Source organism: Microtus ochrogaster, unplaced genomic scaffold (genome assembly GCF_000317375.1).
Source record: "Microtus ochrogaster isolate Prairie Vole_2 unplaced genomic scaffold, MicOch1.0 UNK30, whole genome shotgun sequence".
Taxonomy (NCBI): Eukaryota; Metazoa; Chordata; class Mammalia; order Rodentia; family Cricetidae; genus Microtus; species Microtus ochrogaster.
Window position 1 is genome coordinate 2,173,174 of NW_004949128.1, and position 24,786 is coordinate 2,197,959.

The 24,786-nt window shown below is 44.5% G+C and overlaps 1 protein-coding gene across 1 annotated transcript in view; it reads left to right on the forward strand.

The window, feature by feature from the left end:
• Positions 1–686: 686 nt before the first annotated feature.
• The window catches only part of Adra1b (adrenoceptor alpha 1B), a 117,806-nt gene continuing 93,706 nt past the window's right edge, over positions 687–24,786 (forward strand). The window contains exon 1 of the mRNA XM_013354120.2: positions 687–813. The gene's annotated coding sequence lies outside the window, so the exon portion shown is untranslated. The remainder of the gene's footprint in view (positions 814–24,786) is intronic.

Consider the following 24,786-nt stretch of genomic DNA (forward strand, 5'->3'; position numbering starts at 1 on the left):
CTGTCTCGAGAGAGATGGAAGAGGGGGAAGGAGAGGAGAAGAAGAGAGAAAATAAGCAGAGAGGAGGAGTAAATTAAAACAAAGGAGAAACAAAGAGGAAAGGGAAGAAAGTACACAATGTTACTTCTTCTACTTAAACAAGGAGATTGACGCTCATTGACAAGATGCCCAGGACATGTTGCTCTGTGATTGGCATATGTCCATCTAGCTGGTCATGTGTGACTTTAGGCAAGTCATTTCAGCTCTCTGGTCATTGGCTTCTTTACCCATCAAACCAGATCACCCCTGGCCCTGAAACAATGAAGTCCTATTTTCTCAGGACCTACTAAAGAAACAATCATCCAGCCGGGCGGTGGTGGTGCACACCTTTAGTCCCAGCACTCAGGAAGGCAGAGGCAGATGGATCTCTATGAATTTGAGGCCAGTCTGTTCTACAGAGTGAATTTCAGGACAACTAGAAATACACAGAGAAACCTTGTCTCAAAAAACCAAAGAAAGAAAGAAAGAAAGAAAGAAAGAAAGAAAGAAAGAAAGAAAGAAAGAAAGAAAGAAAGAAAGAAAAGATAAGAAACCATCATCCTGATCAAGCTTACTCCCATCGATACTTTTGTCCAATCATTAACCAGGAGGATGGGCTGTTTCTGCAACCTAAACACCAAAGTTCACTTCGGGGGCAAAGAGGAGTATTTGGGGAATAGTGGGCATTGTTGGTCATCTCTGGGGACCTAACCTGAGTTGGCCTTAGCTTGGTGACAACAAGAAATCTAAGGAATCCTCACAGAAACAGCCTTCACCTTGAAACGTCCGTCTTCGGTGAGTCCAACACTGTCAGCTGGCCGTAGCCAGGATGAATCCGCTTTTTGAAATTGTTCATGTTTTCTTTGGTCTGTGTTTCCTTAGTAAGTTTGGCTCCATCTCTTGTCTTTCTCTCTTCCTTATGCAGTCTTCTGGGATGTGGCATCATAAAGCCCTAGGTCATTCGTAGCACTATGAAAAAAAAGTCACCGAGTAAAGCAGACAAATTTAAGTTGGAAGGGGAGAAGGCTTTACATGAGAGGTAAAGGAAATGTGCATTTATGTGTGGCTTGTAGCCGCGATGGTCACGGATCCCCACGGTCATGGTCTGACTCTATGGCTTGCTCTTGGGGTCTCATGTTCGACTCACTGGAGAGAGCTACACCCTTTGCCACTGCACTGTGACTTCTCAGAAGTCTTAGGAAGACACCAAAGAGTTGGTGATTCCAGGGACTATTGAAGGTGACAGCTTTTGTTTCCTGCTTAAAGAAACTCAGAACGCTTCCTCTTTGGCCAAAAATTTCCTCTTTCAATAAGCTCGTCTGCGCTGCCTCTGACTCCTGCGTGCTAATTAAACTTCCTTTATAAAGCATAAATACTCCTTTCCTAAAGCCCACACATGAAAACACAAACAGCCCCAGCGGCAGCTAGCCGCGAAGAGAACTCTCAAAAAGGAAGTCCTTAATGAAATTGATTTTACTAAATTATTTCCACGGTGGTAGCTAGGTGTGAAGGGGTTTCTAATAAGCAGGCAAATTATCTTTTTTTTAAAGACTTTTCAATGGCATATTCATGACACAGTGAGTTTCCCAGGAATAGCATGGGCAGTTTTGTGTTCGCTCAAAAGCTATAGCCTTCCAAGCACCATCCGGGGCTGCTAAAGATACGTACAGATAATAACTTTACTTATCCTGTATCTGGTCATAGATATAGTGACGGACACATATAAACTGTTTCAGAGAAGTAAACATAAGTGCTTTGTCCTAAGACCAAGAGCAAGAAAGTTCCAGAACAGAGATTTCTTCCCGAGTCTGAGTTACATTTCTCTTAAAGACATCCTATAGCTTTTGTAATTGAGTTTTGACCAGGCAAAAAAAAAAAGAAATTCTTCATTCTGGGGTTCTGTTGTTGAAAGAGTTGGGCTGGGTTGATTCCTGTGGGAACTTGGGGATGGCTGGCAGAAGAGAGAGAGGTTTCCTGGAACAGCCCATGAGAAGAGCAGTCCTAGAGATCAGCTTTGAAAGTTCTCACTGTCATGGCTGAAGAGATGGCTCAGTGATCAAAAGCACTGGCTTCTCTTCCAGAGGGCCCAGGTTCAATTCCCAACACCCACATGGCAGTTCACAACTGTCTGTAACACTGGTACCAAGGTTTCCAACACCTTCACACAGACGTACATGCAGGCAAAACACCAATATAATAAATCATAAAACTACAATAAAATAAGTCATAAAAAGGGAAGCTATCCCTGACAGCCCTGAAGGATATCTGACCAGGGATGGCTTGTATAAGGTTGGCCCTTATGAACTGTCTTCTTACTCTGCTTCTCTTGGACTTAGAAGGTACAGACTCTCAGAGATGCTACCAAGGATAGACATTCACTCTCTGCCAAACTCTTGCAGTTTCAGTGATGATGCTTTGAACCCCAAGTTGTGTGGTGCAGCAAAGTCTCAAACAGTCCTCAAGATCCTTGCCTTTTCCTGGTGGTGTGAGGTGACTCTTATTACCTAAGCACTTCATTCCAGGTCCCCAAAAATACCAGGCCTTTTTCTATTTTTCATAATAAATCTGTGTGTGGGTTAAGAGTATGGCTCAATTGATCGGATGCTTACCTAGTATGCACAAGGCCCTGGGTTCGATTCCCAGCACCACATAAACTAGGCATGATGGATGCAAGCCTGTAATCTCAACACTTGAGAAGTGGAGGTTGGAGGATCAGAATTCAAGGACACTCTTGACTATGGTAAGCTCAAGGCCAGCCTGAACTAATAGATGCTATTTCAAACAAAATCTATTTTCTTTGTGCTGAAGTTTTCTAAGTTTTCAAGAATTCACTGACAAGTATCTGGTGACGGTCTGGGGTGATTACACAGAGCACAACCTAGCACAGATGGTGAGTTCTCTCCCTGTGACTCTACAGGTCCTCCCTCTTGTATTTCCCTCACTCCGACTGCAAGGGACACATTTCGTCCCTGTTAAGACACCGCTAGACTCCAGACCCGGAGTCTCAGCTCCTGTGGCAGGTGGACTTGTCAAGAACTTGTCTCCACATCATGGCCAGTCTCCTCAGAAAGTCTTTTCTGATCAGTTACTAAGACTATGTAAAGTTTCCTCTTTTCTTCCCGTTTGATACTGAGATCAAAAGCACTGACCACTACTTACTATCTATCTGCAGTATTTCTTCGGCAAAATGAAAAACATGCCCTAGAAAGACAGCTAAATCATGACCATGTCTGCCACATAGGAATGGGGACAAGAGTGAGATTGATATGTAGAACCCACATAAAGAAAGCCACAGTGCTGGCGCATGTTTGTAATCGCAGAGCTGAGAGGCAGAAAGGGGGATCCCTGAGGGTCACTGGCCAGCCAACCTAGACAAACTGGTGATCTCTAGACCAATGAAAGATCCTGTTTCAAAAAGAAACCAAGGTGGACAGTTCCTGGGAAACAACAGCTGAGGTTGACCTCGGTGTGCACACACTTACACCCAAACACGCATACACACATACAAACATACATACATATATACATACATACATACAAGATACATATATATATACACAAACATACATACATACATACGCACACACATACAAACATGCATACATACACACACAAACATAATACATACATACATACACACCCATACAAACATACATACATACACATACATACACACATATAGGTGGAAGTACAGACAGATGGATGAGTGGGTAATGATGGATGGATGGATGGATGGATGGATGGATGGATGGATGGATGGATGGATGGATGGATGGACGGACGGACCAACAGACAAAAACTAACCTGGAATAGCAATAGCGGATATTTTCATTCTGCCCCAGAAAGTTGGTCCAGTAAGTATCCCTCTTATCTACAAAAGGGAGTAATAGCAGTTTTGGCTTCATAGTGTTGTCATGGAGATGAAAGTAGGCGATCTGTAAAAAACACTTGGGGACCATTGTCTACGATATTTGGGCGAGGAGAGTGTGACAATACTGCAGATCTCAGGTGCAGGTAAACTGGGCTTCAGAGTCCAGGTCAACACTCAGCTGCGATAGTTAACTCAGTTGTCAACCATCATGAGAATTTCACCAGTATCATCCAACAGCTGTGGTCAAGAATTAGCACGAGGCGCTAGGAGACAACCTCACGAAGAATTAGCAGAAAGGTCCTCCCTGAATTGTGGATATAGATTTTATACAGGATATAGTGACCCTCCCCCCCCCCATAACTCCTTTCAGAAAGAAATACACAGCTGGCATTGCTGACAGCAAACACTTAGGTCATTTGAATTTGGCCTTATCACCTGCAGACAGGGACTTGTCCAGAATGGGGCCATTTCATACAGGCTCTGGTCAGTAACTGATAACACCTTTGCTACCTGGGTCCACTGCGAGACAACTCTAACGAGGATGGTGTCTCAACTTCTTCCTCTGTCCAGTCTTGCTTCCTCTCCTTCCTCTAGGCATCTGTCCCTAAGGCCAAACCCTGCTCACAGCGGGCTTTGGTATTGGCATGGCTCCCATCTTAGCACGACGCGCTCCACCCCCAGTCACATATGGTTACAAACAGTGCCCGCTATGGTGGCGACCACAGTGGAGGTGGTTTCATCAGCTTTCATCACTAGGATGATATTTCAGGTTGATTCACTCTAACAAATGAAGACACCATCAGATGCCAAAACTTATATTCTCGACAGTTATTCTTTGCTGCCCCCTCCCCAGAATAAATCACCACGAAGTACTGATTGGCATATCTGAAAACGCAGCCAACAACTTGTGTGACCTTACCTTTTGTCTTCTGGAGTGAGAAAATGTGTCTCCAGAACAGCTTACTGCCTTTGGTGGCATTTCCCCACTGGTATTGAAAACACTGTGATTTAGATGTAAAATGGGCGCTCTGTCCTCCGGTGGCAGTACTGAGTAGTGATTACGTCATGACGTTGCTGGCTTCTTACATGTCTGTTGATGAACTTGTACCTAATCGGACTATAGGAGGTGAGGTCTAGAGTCATGGCTATCAACCTTCCTAGTATTGAGATGCTTTGATGGTTACTCATGTTGTAGAGACCTCAACAATCAAATTAATTGTGTCATTGCTACTTTATAACTATAATTTTGCTATTGCTGTGAATCATAATGTAAATGTCTGACATGCAGAGTATCTGATACGTGGCCCCTCCAAAGGATTGTTCATCCCCCCCCCAAAGGGGTTGCAACCCACAGGTTGAGAACCACCAGTCTAGAGGGAGGAAGTGAGACATTTGGGAGCTTGTCCCCTGCCTCTCTCCCTGTCTCCCTCTCTTTCCTTCCCTCTCTCCCTCCTCCCATCCCCCCTGTACACCACTGAGGGAGCCAGTTTGCTTTAACACAGGCCCCTTAACACAATGCCCTGCCGCACCACGCAAGGCCCACAAGCAACAGAAGTGAATGGCTGTGGATTGAAGCCTCTGAAACTGAGTCAGAATAAATCTTTCCTTTTGTACATTCTTTTCTAAGTTATCTTGCCACAAGGACAAGTGGCTGATACAGACACATTCTCGTGTTCCTTAGCAACTCCTTCTTGCCCTCTAGAGGTAGCTGAGGTTGTCCCTGACCTTCTGTAGAGTGTTCCATTTGAAGATCCCAGAATGCTTTCAGAAGTGCTCAGATTCACTGACGCCTGCCAGCTCCTACAATCATGATTAAAAACCCAGAGCCCAGCAGAGCTTCTAGAAGCTGTCCAAACTGACATTATTTCCTTCAGGAAGGAGTCACCACCACCACCACCTGCTGCACATCCTCTTCCTTTCTTCACCGTTCAGATCCCATCATATGGCCACAAGCTCTGTAGGCGTGTGCCTGGCCTCCTCTACCCCCGCACCCCTTCCTCCATTGACTAATACCTGTCCTATTCCAGAACTGCACCCATTATTCACAGCATCATTGGCATTTTCCCCGAAGCTGGTGGTGACTCATGTCTCAGGGATCATCTCTCCGCTGTACACGATTCTCCCTATGAAGTTCATGTTAGCTGTTCTCTGACACCTTCCGTCATAGTGCTCTGAAGACTTAATTTGGTGGCCCAGAGGCAAACCTGATGGTCTCCAGCTTTATAACTGGCAGGGTAAAATTAGTCAGCCTGCTTGGCTCTTCTCAGGAGGGAGCCAGGTTCCTAGATCTCAGGACACTCATTTCGGTAAGGGCTAACATGTCCATAGCCTCCAGGCCTTCTTTAGAGGGACCTGGCTGAGCTTTCCCACCAATATGCTATAGACATACATGGCTATTCAATGCAGGCCTCTTTCTGTAGGGTCCTTGCGTTCCCCGGGGATATTTTCACTTTTCTGGAAAAGAACTGATCATTCACTAGGATGGATCGAAACTCAGAAGGATGCTGTGAGAAAAATATCGTGAGTCTTCCCCTCAGTGATAAAACTGTATGAAACACCAAAGTCCTAGCAATAGCATTCAACGTCCTAGCTTTGCAGAGGCTGTGGTTCATCATCATTGCTAGCTTGACTTGGTTTGGAGTCACCCTGTAAACACACCTCTGGATGTTTGTATAAGGGCTTTTCCTGAGACACTTGATGGAGGTGGGAAGACCTCTCCTGAATGGGGGGTGGCACCATGCCATAGGCTGGGATCTCAGACTGGATACAAAGGAGAAACGGCTGAGCAGGAGCTTTCGTCTCTTCCTGCTTCCTGACCGTGGAGGCAATGGCACCAGCTGCCTAAAGTTTCTGCTGCCCTGCCTCCCCTTCCATGGCAGGCTCTACCCTCCAACTGGGAGCCAAAGGGATCCCTTCCTTCCACAAGCTCTTCTTGTCAGTTATTTGGTAACAGGACTAGTAGGATGGGGCTAAGTCCCCTCCAACCTACTCATGTTAGTCACTTTGCAACACTGTGGCAAACGCCTGACAGCTCACACAGAGAGAAGCTTTGTGTGGGGCTCCTGGTTCCACAAGCTTCAGTCCACTGTCGCTAGTCCACCTACTCTGGTTTGTGGAGGCTTGGGTCACCAGGGCATAAGTGCATGGCAAAGGATGGCTGTCCACAGGTCTGGAATTATGCAGCTAAAGCCAAATACAGATGTGTAAGCCTTGGGCAAGCAGTGCATGGAAGTGGTGGTTTGGTGTCCATAGTCCCTCTTTCTTCATCACTTAAATATGCACCTCAAAACTGAGAGATACCACACAAAAATATAGCTTCCAGCTTCTTCCAAAAACTAAAAACATCTGGTCTCAGTGGGATAGCATTCTTGAGTCAGAATTGACACCACCAGCTAAAGCCAAGTAGAAGCGCCAGCCCTTGTATAAGAGATGCACAGTCTCCAATTAGTATTAATGTATTTTCAGGTATTGTCCTGGCCCTATGGATATATGAGTTTGAGTCCTTGGTATTAAGAAAGAAAAGAAGGAAAGAAGGAATGCCAAGTACAGAAAGGTTTCCTCACATATGAGTTCAACTGCTTTGGGGTAGATGTGAATATGTATTTTCGATGCTTTATTTAACAAAAGTTTACATATTGATGATTGAAAGGTTAGAACAGGACTTGACAACATTCTTGCTCTGAATCTAGTTCTCTATAATGTTTCGGGTTTTTTCCTCTGCTGGCAAAAAAAGGGGGAAGAGGGAAAAAAAACTGTATCTGTATGTATGTATGTATGTATGTATGTATGTATGTATGTATGTATGGTGGCATACAAAAGAAAAGAAGAGAATTCCTCCTGCCATGCTTTTCTCTTTTTCTAGAAAATTCTAGGAGACTTTGACTAAAGCAGGTCCTATTGGCCAGAATTGGATCATATGGCTATCCCCAAACCAATGGTTAGCAAATAAGAATCGGATTGTGATGTCTGAATGAAAGCACACAATATCCCTCCTTGGATCTAACAGATTGTTCTACCTTAGCTCGTGGCTACACGTACAATCTTGGTGAAAAGGAGCATGTGGAAGATGGCAGGTGTTCGTGACACTTAGCATCTGTGAAAGGTGTGGGCATATAGGGTGTCTTATGACTATGGTGGTTGGGAAAGTCTACAGAGTTAGAGGTGTGGATTCCTTGTCCTTTTTATATGACTTTCTATGTGGACTGCTGGTTCTCATCGTATTTCAACGAACTTGACCACTATCCTTTTAATCCGTGGGGCCTGATTCTTCCTTCACACATGTATCAGCCAGTAGGAAGCAACTCTCCCTTCTGACTCAGTTCTAGAACTTTCCACATTTTCTTCCCCCAAGGGATGGAAGACATTGCCCTTTGGAGTAGGCCTGAAACTCAGTGCTGTGGTCAGAAGGTTAGCTTGTCTGCTTAAAATGCTTGCCTGAAAATGCTGCAGACATGACAGTCCATGGAACTGAGTCACACACCGGGCTCAATCCCTGGCCCTGTATTGTGCACCCTGGGAAACAGGTACAGTCTAAAGCTGCAGCACCTGGCATGTCACATGTCTCCTTATCAAGTTACCCTGCTAACACAGAAGGAGCCAGCATAGCTGCTGGCCATGCAAGGCCCTGGGGCCATGAAAGCCTCAGTCTGAACCACTTCCTTCACACTGCACCAGACTGAAATGTCACCCCGGGGGGCTGTCTCTAGGGAGCCCTCCCAGGCTCTCTGGTTGCTATGCACCCAAGTCAACAGCACATCCATCAAATTCCAAAAACTGAATAAAAAAAAAAAAAGTAACTGCTTCCGAGCCCTGTGTCAGCACCATGCTCTTCAGTTTCCAGGATTCCAGTCCTTCATCTCATCAAATTTTCCTGATGGCTTTGTCATGAGGGCCACAAATGACATCCAGTCTTAGTTCTTTACTTCCCACTGTGCCCAGGCACTTATATTCCTGACCTTGTTTAACATTCTCATGGACTCTCTAAGGTAGGTCCCATACTAACACCTCTTTGTCAGCAGGGACCCAAAGGCGATGCAGCTCACCCAAGGATGCCCAAGACAGCGAGTAGCCAAGTCATGATCAGCCTAGCACAAATCTGAGCTTTCAGTAACTACCGCATTCTTCACAGTCTTGGAAGAGCCCAAATAAAGGCTTCTGGAAATCGTGCTGACAAATAACTAGCATTGTGTCATTACAGCGACTAGTCTCTAGCTAGGCATGTGGCTCTGTAGGTAGACTGTTCACCCAGCATAGACAACGCCCTGAGTATGGCTCTCGAGCTACATAAACTAGACATAGTGAGACATGGGTGTCATCTCAGCCCTAGAGAGATAGAGACTGAGGATTGGAAGTTCTAGATCAAGCTCGACTACATAGCTTCAGCTTCAACTGGATAGCAAGCCAGTGGCTTCTAAGATAAAACAAATTCTGATTTTTCTGGAAAGGTAGCTATGTTTTGCCTCCTGATTCTCTCCTTTCCTTGAGCTTCATTAACTGGCTCTCTTTGTTTTCTTACCTCCCTTGGGCACAGCCTTAAGGCCCATGGGGTAAATTGTGTGTCTTGCAATACAGATAAGTGGACTTACGTATCTTCAGCCGATGTGACCAGGATCCTGTGACTTCATTAGGTCCCAGAATCAAAGAAGGAAACTATCAGGCAAGACCAAATGCCAGAGTGACCTCTAGGCCAGGGCCATCAAGCTCAGAGTGACCCACTGGGATCAAGAGTCCAGAGTAAGTAGTCGAGTGTTGCCTAAGTCATGTTCACGACCAGCAGCCAAGATCATGGTCCAAGGTCACAGCCTGAGGTTTGCACCGAGCAACTGGTGTCAAGCCCAGATGTCTCAATTCAGAACACAGTTCATGGTACACTTGAGCCAACAAGTTAGGAGGAGCACTCACATTCTGAGCAGTCTTTTCTCATTGCTATGACAACAAACAGAAGAACTTAAGGAAGCAGCTTGAAGAAGGAAAGGTTCACTAGGACCCACAGTGTGAGAGTGTAGTCTGTCACGGTGAGGAAGGCATGGCGGCAGGAGCCTCAAGTACCTAGTCACAATGCAACCACAGTGGAGAAACAGAGAGAGGTGAACCCTGGTGCTCAGCTCTCTTTCCTTTTTTTTCTTCAGCCCAGGTCCCGATTCCAGTCAGAGTGAGTCTTCTCGACTCAGTTAACCTAGTCTAGAAACTGCCTCATAATACTGCCCAGAAGTTTGTCCCCCTGGTGATTGTATATCCTATAAAGCTGACATTTAATATTGTCATAATGCGTGGGAAGCAAAATTCCAAACAGACCTCATAGCAGTCCTGAAGTTCTGCCAAGCAAGGTCAATCAACTCAACCAAAGTGTTACTAGATGATGGTGACATCTCACTCCTCTTAGGTGGCAGATGTCACTGTAAACCACCATGCTGACACCATTGCTAATCTTTACCAATCCTCAAAAAGCAGTAGAGACCCATGAGTCTCCATTTTATACACGTATAAAATGAGGCTTGAGAGATTAGGTAGCCTATCAAAGGCCTTCTGGCAGAAGTGACAGGGTCAGAGCCCTGAACCGTCTGGCTCCTGGGAGAATATTCTCTTCTCTGTAGTATGTACCCTACCTAAGAGCAGGAGCTATGAGGTCTTTGTAACTAAGAAGTTGACAAGATCACCCTAGCTCAGCTAACCTCTTGAGCACCACCTCTGTGTCAAGAAAGTCCTAGAAACTTGTGGGCCATCATGCATGAGACCCAAAGCCTGCTCAAGGAACTTGGTGCTCAACAGCCCTCTTCTCCTCCCTCCCTGATTTCCTAGCGTCCTTCAACATCAGACAAAGGACTAGGGAATTAGCTTAGCCAGCAAAGTGCTTGCCTTAAAAGCACAAAAATCTGAATTCAATCCCCAGAATCCACATAAAAGAAAAGTTGGGCATAGTGGCACATATTTGTGATGCCAGCATCCAGGATACGGAGAAGCACCCTCTGGCCAACTAGCCTACCCTACTTGCCAGGTCTCAAGCCAATGAGAAGCCCTGTCTCGAAAAATAAAGTGAGTGGTGCCTGTGAGTGAGAAACATGGTTGTTCTCTGGCCTCTGCCTACACGTACACACATATACATGCCTACCCCCCCACACACACACGGATGCACGCATGCACACATGCACATACAACATAGCAAAGAGCCATCACCCCCTCAGGAAAGAAAGACAGATCCCTGGATGCATATTTGCCATGCCGGGTGTCCTATTTATTACAGAAGTATGACAGAGGTAGGGGCATCTGGATGTAGGATTAGACTGTGTCATTTTGAATCAAAACAGCATCCTTCGTGATCAGTGGCCTCTGTCAGCCTAGAAAGCTTCTGTTTGTTTGGTGTTGGGAAGATTTGCTCAGATTAGCATCGGGATTTCCTGGACACTGGGGACAGAGACTCGGCAGCTGCTGAAAGAGCAGCTGGAGCAGTCAGCTCAGCTACTCCTGTAGCTCTGCAGCCCTGGAGTGACGCAGCACTTCTCCGGGCCACAGCTCCGAGAGCAACAGGCGCCTGCCTGGAAGAGAATGCAGCAGTGGGAGTGACATCTTTTGGTTATCTGATCACTCTTCATCGGTGGTACTCCTTGGGAATGATTTCAGCCTCCCTCTTGAGCAGTCAGAGCTATAAATAAAGCTCCCCAGAGAGGCTGAATCGTGCCCTTCATCCTGGCGGCCTCTGTGACTCATCCCACAAGCCAGTTCTGCATCCATCTCCCTGATTACCAGGGGAGAGTGAGTCTAGGCAGGCCTGGAAGTCAGAGGTGTCCATTCTCACCGCATCCATAAGCATCCACTTAGGTGTGGCCATTGTGAACTCACGTGTGTGTGCATGTGTGTGTGTGTGTGTGTGTGTACCTCTGCCTCTTGGGACAGGTTGTTTCGATTTAAGGAAGCACCTCTTACACAGATCCCGGATGGAAGCCGTTAGTTAAGACTCCCTATTACCTCCTAATACCTTTTCTGCAGAACTGCTTTGTGCTGAGCAAGGTGACACATTCTCTCGCATCTCTGGGGACTATTGTTGCTGAAAGCAAATAAAATCCCTGAGGTGCGGCAGAGGTTGAAAAAGCAACACTTCATGAAGAGCAGAGTCTCTCCCAAAAGGGAAGAACAAGAAGGCCTTGGTTCCTGAGGCCTTCTTCTTTCAGCCAGGATTTCACTGAACACTGTACAACTCCAGCCTATGTCATATCCCAGCATCCGTAAGTGACAACCTGTCCCCAGAGGAGCTACACAACCTGCCTGAAATCACTCAGGCTTGCAGTGAGCTCCATGCAGGAATTTGGGGCGGAGTCACAGCAACCTTCTCACCTCAATGTTCATCAAAGGCTTCATGTACCCCTCAGACTCAATGAACAACGGTCCTTCCGGTCCTGGGTAGAAGAAAACACAGAGCCCAAGGCAAGCTGTTGGCATCAGCCAGCTCCCTGCCACTGGGATGGAAATCTGGAGGCGGATTGCCTGTGACACATAGGGGCTGGTGTCCCTCACAGGTTCAGAGAGCAGGACAACCGGTGGTTGTCTGGCTAGTGGTATGTCACCTTATCTGTAGTGGATGGCAATGGAGCGTACACATACAGAAGCAAGAAAAAAACAGAATGGGGGGCTCCACTGCAGCTTCTGTAACCCGTTCTCCTGAAATGTCATTGAATGCCATGAGTGCTTCCACAAAGAGTATTCTTCCTCCACGCGCCACCTCTTAAAGGTACCATATCTACCACACTAGGAAAACACAAGCTTTCCATTTAGGAATATATAGAGAATAGTCCAACAATACCCAGACTGTACCACTCCTCCTCCATCTTTACTCACTGCCAAAACTCCCGGGAGCACTGACTCTCAATCTCCACCCTTTTCATCTCTACCCATAAGCCTTCTCGTGCCCTCTGGCAAGAGAGAGGCCAACCCTAATTCCGTTTCTTATCATCGCCTCTCAAATAGCCAGTGACAGCCACTGTGCTGTCTCCTCACTCAAGCAGACTTTCACCCATTTCACACTTGACAAAACTTCCAATCCCTGAATGTATTTGTTCATCACTGTATCCTCTGGGCTGGTACCCACAGTACCAGCCAGTTTGGGTTAGATAAATACCAGTTGGAAGGATGAAGAGAAGAGTGAGCTCTTTCAGGGGCGCTGGTGCCATGACTTACTGCTTGAAGTCTTTTGTCTTAATTAAGGGTTGGCTGGTTGCCAGAAGAAAAACAAAAACAAAAACAAGAAAACCTCTGTCCTGACTTGTTCCAGAGGGAAAAGTTCAGGTTTGATGGAAGGATGCCTCAAACTGAAAAGGAAGTTCTGTGGAGGTAGATTGATTACAGGGTCTTATGGAATGAGATAAGTGTAAAAAACTACCCCCCCCTTCCTCGACACCTCCCTCCCTCTTCCCCATTCCTAGCTCCGTCCCGTTCTCTAACTCTGTGTGTCCCTCTCTTGGAATGCTGCCTTCCTCTACTGCTCATTGCCCAACATGGCAGCTCTCCAAAAGCCATATCCGCACACTGCTGCGTGTTCACCCAGATCTCAATAACAGAGGCTCCTCGTTCCAGGCAAGAGGAACTAATTTTCTGGCCAGACTATGCCTAGACCAGGGCGGTGAGGAAGAACAACCCAGAAAAGGCACAAGACTGCGCCTGGAGAACAAGGACGGTGGTGTTATAGGAGAGGAGAGACTGAGGGGAGCTGTATGACAGAAGAGATCTTTCTTACAGAAACTGCTTTAAGACAGTCTCACGGCATCATCCAGGCTGACTCCTAACTCAAGAACCTCCTGTCTGAGCCTCTTGATTGCAGAGATTTCAGGTGTCATACTCTATGTTTGAGTTTTACTAAAATGTACTTTTTAGTTCTAGTATTGTAAATGGTTCAGGGGATTATTGTAACTGGATCTTAGGTCAAAGGAGCACTTGCCTTTAGCAAATCCAGCATGAACTGTGGGTGCTGAGAACTTGTGTCCAGACCTCTTGTGCTTCTCATATTTAGACTCAGGAGCTACAGAGCCCTGGAAAGCTTTACTGATGGCCACAGGCAACCTGGAGATCCCCCCAGGATCCCCTCTTCTTGGACCATATTCTTCTGGACTTGTTATAGCCCTTTAGCATCTTGTCATAGATCCTAGTGTTCCCCAGAAACAGAAGATCCAGTCAGCAAACACTGAACACAAAACCCAGCCACAACCTACCTTCCTAGATTTATAAACTATGTGGTTGCTCTCATGACAGGGTGCATTACAGTGTGCATCAAAGAAATTACTAGATTTATAGACTGGATGGTGCCTTGGACATTGCTAGTTACACTGTCACTAAAACACCAAAAGCTTCCTCAAACTTTTGGAATCTCACAGAAGTACCTGCAGGACCGAAAGTGAAGAAAATGGAAATCAGTGGGCATGCAGGTTTCGACCCTGGAGCATCTTTCTGGTTGTTCCATTGTTACTTCTACATCTTTGGTTGCTATGTATGGTTTTGCTATTTTATAGGCAAGGAAACTGGCTTGGAAGAAACGAAAGAAAGAACCTAAGCATCATCACACAGCCAGCTAGGCCCTGGGTGGCATCGCTTCCCAGCTGTGCCAGTTCCCTGAGCCCTCTTTATGCTAGCACGGGTCATACTGAGACAAGAAAGAGAACAGTGATTTTTGACAAGGACAAGTGTCATGACAGCTAACCATCTGTGCCTTCCACCTGCAGCGAGGCACCAGGCATTTACTACTGATGTTTCCATGGCTCAGTAGTCTGAGCATACAGCTGTATGCTTGGCAGTATCCAAGCCGCTGAACAGCGAGGAATTGGCGGCTGCACGTCTCCATCTCCTTACGCTGCCAAGCTGCTCCTTGAGGATATGTTTATCTTGCAATTACTAGCTAGTTGGTAAAAGGGATAACGGGATGATTTCATTGCAATGAACAGATCTTAACTCTAATCAGGAGAAAGAGGGAGAGTCCAAAACGCAGACACGCTGACGAAGAGGAATGTTGGGTAGCTGACAGTGTCAAGGTCCCTGAGCTGAAATGAGGAATGACAAATCAACATTGCAGAAAAATAGACTAGTTGATCTCATTCCCATGGCCACTTCCTTAGTGAATACTAATAATATTCTCTTCAGCCACTGTTGATTTTAGGGTCTCTCTCTCTCTCTCGCTCGCTCTCTCTCTCTCTCTCGCTCTCTCTCCTCTCTGGTTTTTTGAGACAGGGTTTCTCTGTATAACAGCCCTGGCTATCCTGGAACTTACTTTGTAGACTAGGCTAGCCTCAAAATCACCAAGATCCACCTGCCTCTGCCTCCCAAGTGCTGGAATTAAAGACAAGTGTTACCATCACCTTGCTATTGTTTCTCTTGACCCAAGTCAAGATGAATGGATGCTGTAACTACAAAAGCCTTGTCTGATGAGTGGCTTCTCTCCCAGTCCCTTCTGAATCTTCTCTGACCTCCACTTCCAACCTTACAAGACCCCCCTTCTATCAGTCCCCCCCAAGCAGAGTTTCTTTGTATTATCAGAGTCTTGCCTACTAGTGTTAGGATTCTTATATTTGACACACACATGCAATTTCTTACCATATCCTCTTTTCCTCAGAACTTTGGAGGGATATCTTTGGGGTTGGACTAGGAAGCAAGACTCAGAAAGTGTAGCTTACAAAAGTATCTCTGATATACCATCCAAGAATGGGACGCAATTAAGGCAATCCTTACCTCCCTCATGGTTGAAGACTTTTAGCTAGAGCCAGCATTCAGCTCCAATATATTCTCTTACCAGGTCTCCTGGAAGGCCCATGGGAATATAAAACAAACAGAACCTCTGCCTCAGAGCCCCTTCAGTGGGACACGAATCAGGCACACTCAGTGGACTTGGCTACAAAAGCATTCAAACACATAACCTCCAAAGTCACTCCTTGTTTTAAAGCCCATGGTTCGCTGATGAAGCGAGTGGAATTTATTTCTCAGAAGAGTGTGATGAATGCCTTACTCGATGACTTATAATTCGCTCTGCCAGATTCCAGAGACTTCCTGGTTGATTCTGGAGAGCACTCCCATTATGTTGACCTTCTGCCGCTTGCCTCGAAGTTTATGACATCAGAGAGCAGGGGCCTGACCTGACCCTAAGAGAAAAATGTTATCTCAGCGATGAGGCAATAGGCTCACATCTCCCCTCAAAGCCAAACATCCCTTTCTGGGTGCCTCTGGCCTCTTGCACAAAAGATGATGAGGTTCTCTGTGTTTGACTGGGCTGGCAGCAGCTGACAGACGTGGTCTGAGCCATCTGCTCACCAGACAGTCTTCCCTGTGGCCAAATGCCAATGATAAATTAAAAAGAAAAAAATCGATTCAATTATCAGTGTGGATCTTAGTTTATCTCAGGGTGGGATACCAAAAACAAATCAGTTGTCCCATATAACTGAGAAGTACTTATCTAACTCTCAAGTGACATGCTATCATGTTTAGGGTTTCTATCCAAAAATGGGAATGGTTTTTCATCAAGCCATCCGCATTGATCCTTCTTCAAAATACAAAAAGTAATTTCAAAAAAAGAAAGAAATGTGTTAACCATACAATCTGTGTTCATAGAACATGGAGGAACTAGTTCAGTGAGCTACAAATGTTCAAATACATGCTTTTACAACCAGAACTACTTAAGGGTCAGCTTGACATCTTTGGGGTAGATTTTCACACAAAGGTGGGGAAAGATGTTTTTTCATGTAGCCCATGGTATTACCAGCTCAGTTACACAAGACACTGGTGTGAGTGGCAGATGTTGGAATCTTAAAATTAATTCCCTTTGGCTGTTTCTTGAGTGCTTGGCTATTCCACATGAGGTATTTCTAAGGGGATAAGAAACTTGGAAGCAAAAATGGTACATTTTGAGTCTTTTCTCATCAGAAGAGGCAGGGACCAAAATTAGCCCAACCCACACTGAGAACTCTGAGTAAGATCCGAATCACGGACTTTTGAAAGTGAAAAGAGATTGAAAAGCAAGCCATCTGTGATAGTGTTAGCTATCAATTTGATAAAAATCTAGAATTACCTGAGTGATAAGCCTTATATAACCGTATTTAAGAGGGATTATCATGATTGCCCTAACCAAGGTAGGAAGGCACACCCGTTATGTGTGGCGCCATTCCTTAGGCGGGATCGTGGACTGCCTACAACTAGAGAAAGCAAGTTGAATACCATTCTGCTTTGTTCTGATAATGGAGGCCATGTGACCAGTCCCATCAATACCCTGCTGGTGTGACTTTCCCTGCTAGGATGGACTATCACCTGAAAGCCTAAGCCAAACCTAAGTGTCCTTACTAAGCTGATACTCCTCAGAGTATTTTATCAAAGCAACAGGAAATGAAACTAAGACACAGTCCAAGGCAGAAACATTATAATACTAATAATAAAATAGTAGCCAGGAATGTAATTCCCAATATCTGTATTCCAGCACTTGGATCATGGGAGTTTGAGGCCAGACCGGGCTACATAGCAAGGATTATACCAGTTTGGGCAATTCACATATATATATATATATTAATATATATATTACAATATATATATTAAAACAAGCAATTTTATTGAAGATAGCACACATTTGATCTCAAGTATTTCTACCACAAAAACATTTTGTCAATTCTTTCACAGGGAAAAATAATCAGGAACTGAGGCATCTCAAAACCTGAAAGGTGTCACTTCTCAAAGCACCAAAGCCATCTAAGACAAAGACTGTCTACAGAGTTGATTCTGATTAACATGAAAAATACATGGCTTCTGCAGAGGCTGCTTGATCCCATGTAAGGGAAGAATGAATGTAAGAAAGAAAAGACTAAAACAAATAGTGACGTGTAAATGCAGACACTGTGGAGGGCATACTTTTAAATTATTGATGGTCTTACATTTTCAACCAGGTTTAGAGGGCATACACAAGCTTTTAGAAAATACACACAGTAAGACAATGGCCAATATGAACATCGTATCTTCAGCTAATATATAGATCAGAAAACAAAGTGACGTGTATAAAGAGAAAGAAGAGGAAAGGAAAGGGGAGGGAAGGAGGAAAGGAAGAGATGGGAGAGGAGCGCAGAGAGCAAGTCAACCTGGATAAAGTGCATATGAGATTATCTGTAAGGCTCTAAAATGATATCAAAGATGAAAGAGAAACTCATAATCATAATGTATATTTGGAGGGTTCATGAAGAAGGGCTAAATTTGGAAACGCTTAGTGGTTTTTAGTTCTAAAAATCTGGATAGTTCTTGAAGAAAGAATGCAAGTTCTACTTCTATCATGAATAACCCAAAGAACCATTGAATTCTATACAATCATGGTCATGTAACGTTCAAATTAGGCTTAAGTTTTAAAAATGGTATTTCACCAATTAGGTTAACTAGTGTTTAAAAGGCTGCTGAAAACTAGCCAACACCAGTTTATTGAAATTAGCACTGTCATTCCACCCCTGCTCTGAGTTAGCCCAGGGAAATATTAAAGGGCAATTTCACAATATTGACAGAAACCAAAGGCATCTGTGGATGATAGACTAATATTACCTTACCTAGAGAACTATTATATAAGTAGGAACACAAATATATTATTGTAGGTTTATAATTGTCCACAACAGTATCACATGTAGGAGCAAAGAACATTTTTATAAGCTTAAACTGCATTGTTCAAAACAAAAAAAAACAGCTCAATCCATTATCATGCATAATATATATCTTACAGGAAATCTGTAAGTTATATTTACTAGTTTGGAAATACCTCCATGACATATCCCATAGAAAGCTGGAAAGCATAAATACAGGGGTCTGAGGATTTGGCTCAGCGGAAAGAGTGCAGCCTAGCATGCAGGAGGCCCTAGATTTGATCCCCAGCACTGTATAAAGCAGGCAGGGGGAGCAGGAGTAACAGGTGTTCAAGGTCATCCTCAGCTATATAACAAGTTTTCAACTGGGATGCAGACTCAACCCGCCCCCCCCAAAAAAAGCATTAATACAAAGATCAAAAGCCTGAAACTTCCACATACATTTATATAAACATAAGAAAGCTACTGACCACTTATATGTTCCATGAGTGGTTAACTCATCAATACTGTAAAATGGGTGTGGAAAATTAAAAATGAATGACTAACAGGTTACTTTAAGCATTGTTGGTGGTCATATTTCAATGTACTAAAACATGTAGCATGTAACATATAACTTTACATCTAACTGTAAAAGTAGCTTAAAATACAATGCTTTAAGGGCCAAGTATCAAAACACTTAAATATTTCTGTCACTAGCAAATGTAACTGCGTATTTGATCGTGAAAAATTTGATTCAGAAAATGGGTATGAAAGATGTTCTTTGTGTAACTTCTGTTTCTAAATCTACCAAAGATCCTCTGGATGAAACTAGACCTGTGCAGTAGCCTGGGGCTGGCAAATTGTATGCTGGAGTCCAAATCTGGCCAATACCTATCGGCTGTAATTATTACGGTACAGTTTAAGAATTAGCCATAGGTGCTGTTACGCTGTGAGACCAGACTCCTCATCACAATGGTCTCTAAGTCTGGGGCCTTAGATGAAGTTTTTTAATTCCCAATACAGTCTAACAACTTGTGTTATCTTCTGCTTCATGCGCTGTCACCCTGTCTGATTAGGACCAAGATCAATCTGAACTCGGAAGATGTTAGCATAAGAGATGAACTGAGATGCATTAATTTCACTTTATCATTAGAAAAGGAACTCTACTGCATGTAAAATAAATGGGTGTTATAATAAGAACACTGATCATACCTCAGAAGCTAGCTGAAACGCAATAATAATAATTCAACGAGAAAAGAGGCATGGATTGTACTACAGATTTCTGAAATAGTTTCAAATCCATCAAGTTCCCTGTTCTCTGCTTCCACCTTCAACTTGGCTTCCAGCCAACTTAGGTTCCCAACTAGGGTTGCCAGGCGTGAATGGAAAGCACCCTTTTCAACTGAGTCATCTCACTAGCTCTTATTAAATCATGTGCTGGTAAACCACACAGACTTTCAAGGAAAGAGATTCTTGTATAATCGTAACATACCCCTGGCTTGAGTGCTGATGGCTCACCTGAAACTCCAGTCCCAGGGGATCTGGCTTTCTCTCCTGACTTCTCAGGCACCTGACATGCACATACCCACATACAGAGAGACAGACACACATACACACTTTAAAAACTCAACAATTCAGGAGCTGGAGAGATGGCTCAGAGGTTAAGAGCACTGACTGCTTTTCCAGAGGTCCTGAGTTCAATTCCCGGCAACCACATGATGGCTCACAACCATCTGTAATGAGATCTGATGCCCTCTTCTGGTGTGCAGGAAAACATGCTGTATATAACAAATAAATAAATCTTTAAAAAAAACTCAACAATTCAGCACTTGGGAAACAGAGGCAGGTGGATCTCTGTGAGTTTGAGGCCAACCTGGTCTACAAGAGCTAGTTCCAGGATAGTCTCCAAAGCTACAGAGAAACCCTGTCTCAAAAAAAATAAAATAAAATAAACCACCTCAACAATTGTTTTTACTATTAACAATTATTAAAACAGGTCAAGAAATACAGAGAGTAGTTAGCTGGTGAACTGTGTGGCTTGCAGTCTAGAACTAGACAACTAATGTTTAAAATAAACTACTTTATATTGACTTCACTTAGCTTAAACATAAGTGAAAATCAGCGCATTGTGTCGTAAACTGAAATATCTTTTATACAGTGAATTTTTGCTCTAACCTGAAAGAGCATTTGTTATACCAATAAAATAATGATGACATCACCCATTGTACAAAACAGCCTCACCATGGCTCTCCTTCTCGATGCAAGGGCAACACTTCCCTACATACTCATAGATGCAACAGCATCAATGTCTAAAGTTGTAGTATTGGAGAAAAGGCAAATCACTGTAGCGATATTTCATTTGTATTTTAATAAACATAGTTCAGCCTGAAGTTCAGAAAAGCAAAACAGCCAGCCGCTGGCTCTTACCTGTCTCTCAGTCTGAAATGGTGATCTTGCCTCCAGGAATCTCAGAATGAGACTATATCCAAGAGCTGTCTCCTCTCATCTTATATTCCTCTCTAGTGCTGGGATTAAAGGCATGTACCACTATTGCCCGATTTCTATGGTAAACTAGTGTGGCTACTGGGATTAAAGGTGTGTGTCACCACTGTATGGTCTGTAAGGTTGATCAGTATGGCTGTTTTATGTTCTGAACTTCAGGCAGGTTTTATTTATTAAAATATAAATGAAGTATCACTACAAATCACAGAGACTCATATTCCTGCCCCAGACAGAAACCAATGATGTCAACAAAATCGGCAACCAGAGGATCTCCTATAAACAATGCCACCGTGTTAAGACCACCTTCTTAGGGCCTGCCTAAAATCTGAGTCTCTATTTCAAAGGGGGATGAAACTATTTCACAGACAATAACAGAACTGGCAGACAGGAAGATTTAATTAGTAGGAAACCTTGCTATCCTCTGGAATATCATTTTAAAAAAATCTGTGTACATTAATTATGCTATCCACATATGAAAGTCTCTTCCATTTTCAAAATAAAATCTGAATAAGAATACAATAGGTAAAATACAGCCTGAGAGTACTCGACAGACTGAACGCAGAAGTGCTGTGCATTCCCGGCAATTGCTTGCCAAAAGCCTGTCATTTCTATTTCTTGGAAGTCTTCTGCACAAGTTGTGTACAATAAGGTAGAATAAGACCCTGAAAGAAAAAGCAACAGCTATATTTGAAAGAAGCCGTGGACAAAGCCTCTGCAGAGGGTACGTTTGATGCATTTTTCAAGATGGTCACCACCCAGGGCAGATACTGATTTGGTGCTTGCTTTCGAAGAGGCTGCCTCTGTTGTCGACAAGGGGTGAAGAGGTCCCGGCGCTGCCAAGCTGACCTCAGACTCAAGCCATCCTCCTGTGCTGGTTTCCTGAGTAGCTAGAGCTACAGTTGTGCAATACTAGTCCCGGATTAAACATAAACCACATTCTTGAGGTGATATAGGAAAACTCCTCCTTTAAATTATTAAATGTGGTGCAGATAAAATTAAATGTGCTTTTTTTCTCCAACTCTGTGGGGAAATGTGACAAGATACAGGGGATGGCTTATGAAAAGACTGAGAGGAAGCCACTGTCATTTCCACCATTCTATTTATCCGTGTAGAAGTGTCACTAACACTCCAGTCCCTGAGTTAGTCCGGCAGCCTCAATAAAAGTCTTTATAAATATAAAATACTGTCTTCAAAGGCACCTTACAAGCGATCACTTATTGCTTTATTGGTTGTATTTATTGATTGTAGAGACTTCTATCATGTCTCTAGACAGGAGTCGTATCCTAATCAATTTCCTAAGAGCACATCAGTTTTGTTTAGGCCTCCAACCTCCCTCCACACAACCTCTGGTGAAGTGATGGCCACCGCTAATTCCAGGGTGAGCACTATTGCTCAAAGGTCTCTTGCCGGTGATAGGTTAGAATAAGCATGTGACCCAGCTCTAGTCGATGAGACACAGGAAGATATTTGTGGTTAGGATCTTATTCCCTATGAAATAGAGTACTAAAGGAGACATCCTGCCTATTCCACTTCATAGAACCATATCTAGAAGCCACACCCAAGACTCATGTGAACATCCCATTTCCAGCTAAGGGTGGGTGGCTGAAACTCAGGACTGCAAAATAGAAATGGGGGAGGGGGTGCACAGGCTCCCTCTGTGTTTATAAGTGTGATGTGTATATATGTGAGTGTGGTGTATGTGCATATTCATGTGTGTGTGTGTGTGTGTGTGTGTGTGTGTGTGTGTGTATGCATGTACCACATATGGTGTTCAGAAGCCAGCCTCAAGTGTTTGTGTTCACCTTCCACCTTATTGAAATGGGTCTCTGTGTTGTTTGTCACTGTGTGTACCAGGTTAGCTGACCTGCAAGCATCCAGATGTCTCCTGTCTTGCAGCTGTTATGACCCCAATGCACCAAGATTTACATGAGTTCTGGGGACTTGAACTCAAGTCTTCTCAAGTATTCATCCCTAAGCTATCTCTCCAGCTCAAACCCAGGTTCTTAAAAACATCACTAACCTAACCAACTTTAGAGACAGGATCTCCTTCAATCTCGGCTCACACAAGATCGCCATATTTGCATTTGAAAGTTGTTTTGAGTAGACGATTTGGCAGCAGACGAAAGCATCTTAAATGACGATGTGCTTGCTAGTCATCACACTTGCTACTCTACAGACATCCTTCCTTAACCCTTGTGAGAACTATGTGAGACTGGTAACATATGAACCCCATTCTATACAGGACAAATCTATAACCATACTGCTCTGAACACGCCCCATCTTTTCTATACTTGTAGGGGGTGGGGGGACACACAAAGCTTGAAGAGATTAAATAATGTGCTCTGAATCCACTGGTGAATGGTGAAACTGAAGCAGAATGATCTAGAGCCTGCCCTCTTAGCCTCCATGCTATATAACCCCCTGCCCAAAAGGGGAAAGCTTGTTTCAAAAAAATGCTGTAAGTCAATGTCATCTGAAAGTGGAAAAGATGCAGTGTTCCTTTGATGCTTTTGTAACAATGATCTCAGCTGGTCACCCCCGACACCATAGCCTAAGCCTCCCTTCTCATGAAACCCTGAGCCAGTCTTGCCTAGTTTCTTGCCCATTCTTCGGTCACTGCCCTGACCCCTTGTTCTCTGCGCTCCTCACCCTTCCCCCGTCTTTTCCATTTCTTCCTCATCTGCTCATTCGCTGACTTTGTGATCCTAGTAGACAGACAGGTCACTCTTTCTGGAGAGTCCCCTGCAGGGTTGAGCACTCTGCCTGTAGGAAGTTCTCACCAGCGAGAAAGCCAGACTGTCTCTTGGGGCCTGCAAGAGAAGCTGGCACATTTCCCATGCTAATTGGCTTTGGTCTTGATTCAGCAGGTCTCCAGAGCTGGCCAGCAGACAGTCCAACTGTCTCAAACCTCTTAGGCCCTGGGTGGTTTCTGAGTGAGGGGACAGACTGATGTTGGTACTAACACCATGCTACAAAGAGCATGTGGCGACAGCCTGGGGTTGTGGGGTTCGTGAGACAGGAGGAAAGTTACAAAGGCTTGTAATTGAGACACGGCTTACATGTCATTCCTGCTTCCAGCCCAGCTATTTGCTAGATGATAAATGCAAAACGGTGAGGAACAAGATCAGAGAGATGGCTCCCTTATGAACGTGTAAAGACCTGAGTTCTACCCCCAGAACCAGTGTAAAAATACCAGCAGAGTAGTGCATGGCTTGTAATCTCAGAGCTGGGGAGGCTGGGACAAACAGGTATAGAGGTCTAGGGCCAGAAGTGTCTCCTAAGTGGTGAGCTCCAGACCAGTGAGAGACCCTGTCTCAAAGGATGGCATTCCTAAAAATGATACCTAAAGGTGTCCTCTGACCCACACATGTACAGAGAGAGGGGGGGGGGGGACTTCTTTAAACTTCTTTCTCTGTGAGGACGGAACTGGAGACATAGCTCAGTTGACTTTCCCAGAAGACTCTCCTAGAATGCAGGAAGCCCGTTTGCATAAACCAGTGTAGTGGTAGGTGTCTGTAAGCTCCGCATTAAAAAAAGTGAAGGCGGAAGGATCAGAAATTCAAGGTTGCCCTCAGCTGTAGAGTTAGCTTGAGGCCAGCCTGGGTTGGATGAGGCCCTGTCTCAAAAGGAAAGGCAGAACAACGGTAAGCATAGTGAGATGGGGAATGGTGGTGATGATAAGCATGCTACTTGACACAGTGGTGTGCAGGATCTTCAGAGACAGTAATAGTGACGGAGTGAAGGAGAGGGGTGATGGCAATGGTGATTGATGGTGGTGGTGGTGGTCCTGGTGGTCCTGGTCCTGCTGGTGCGGGTCCTGGTGGTGGTGGTGGTGGTGGTGGTGGTGGT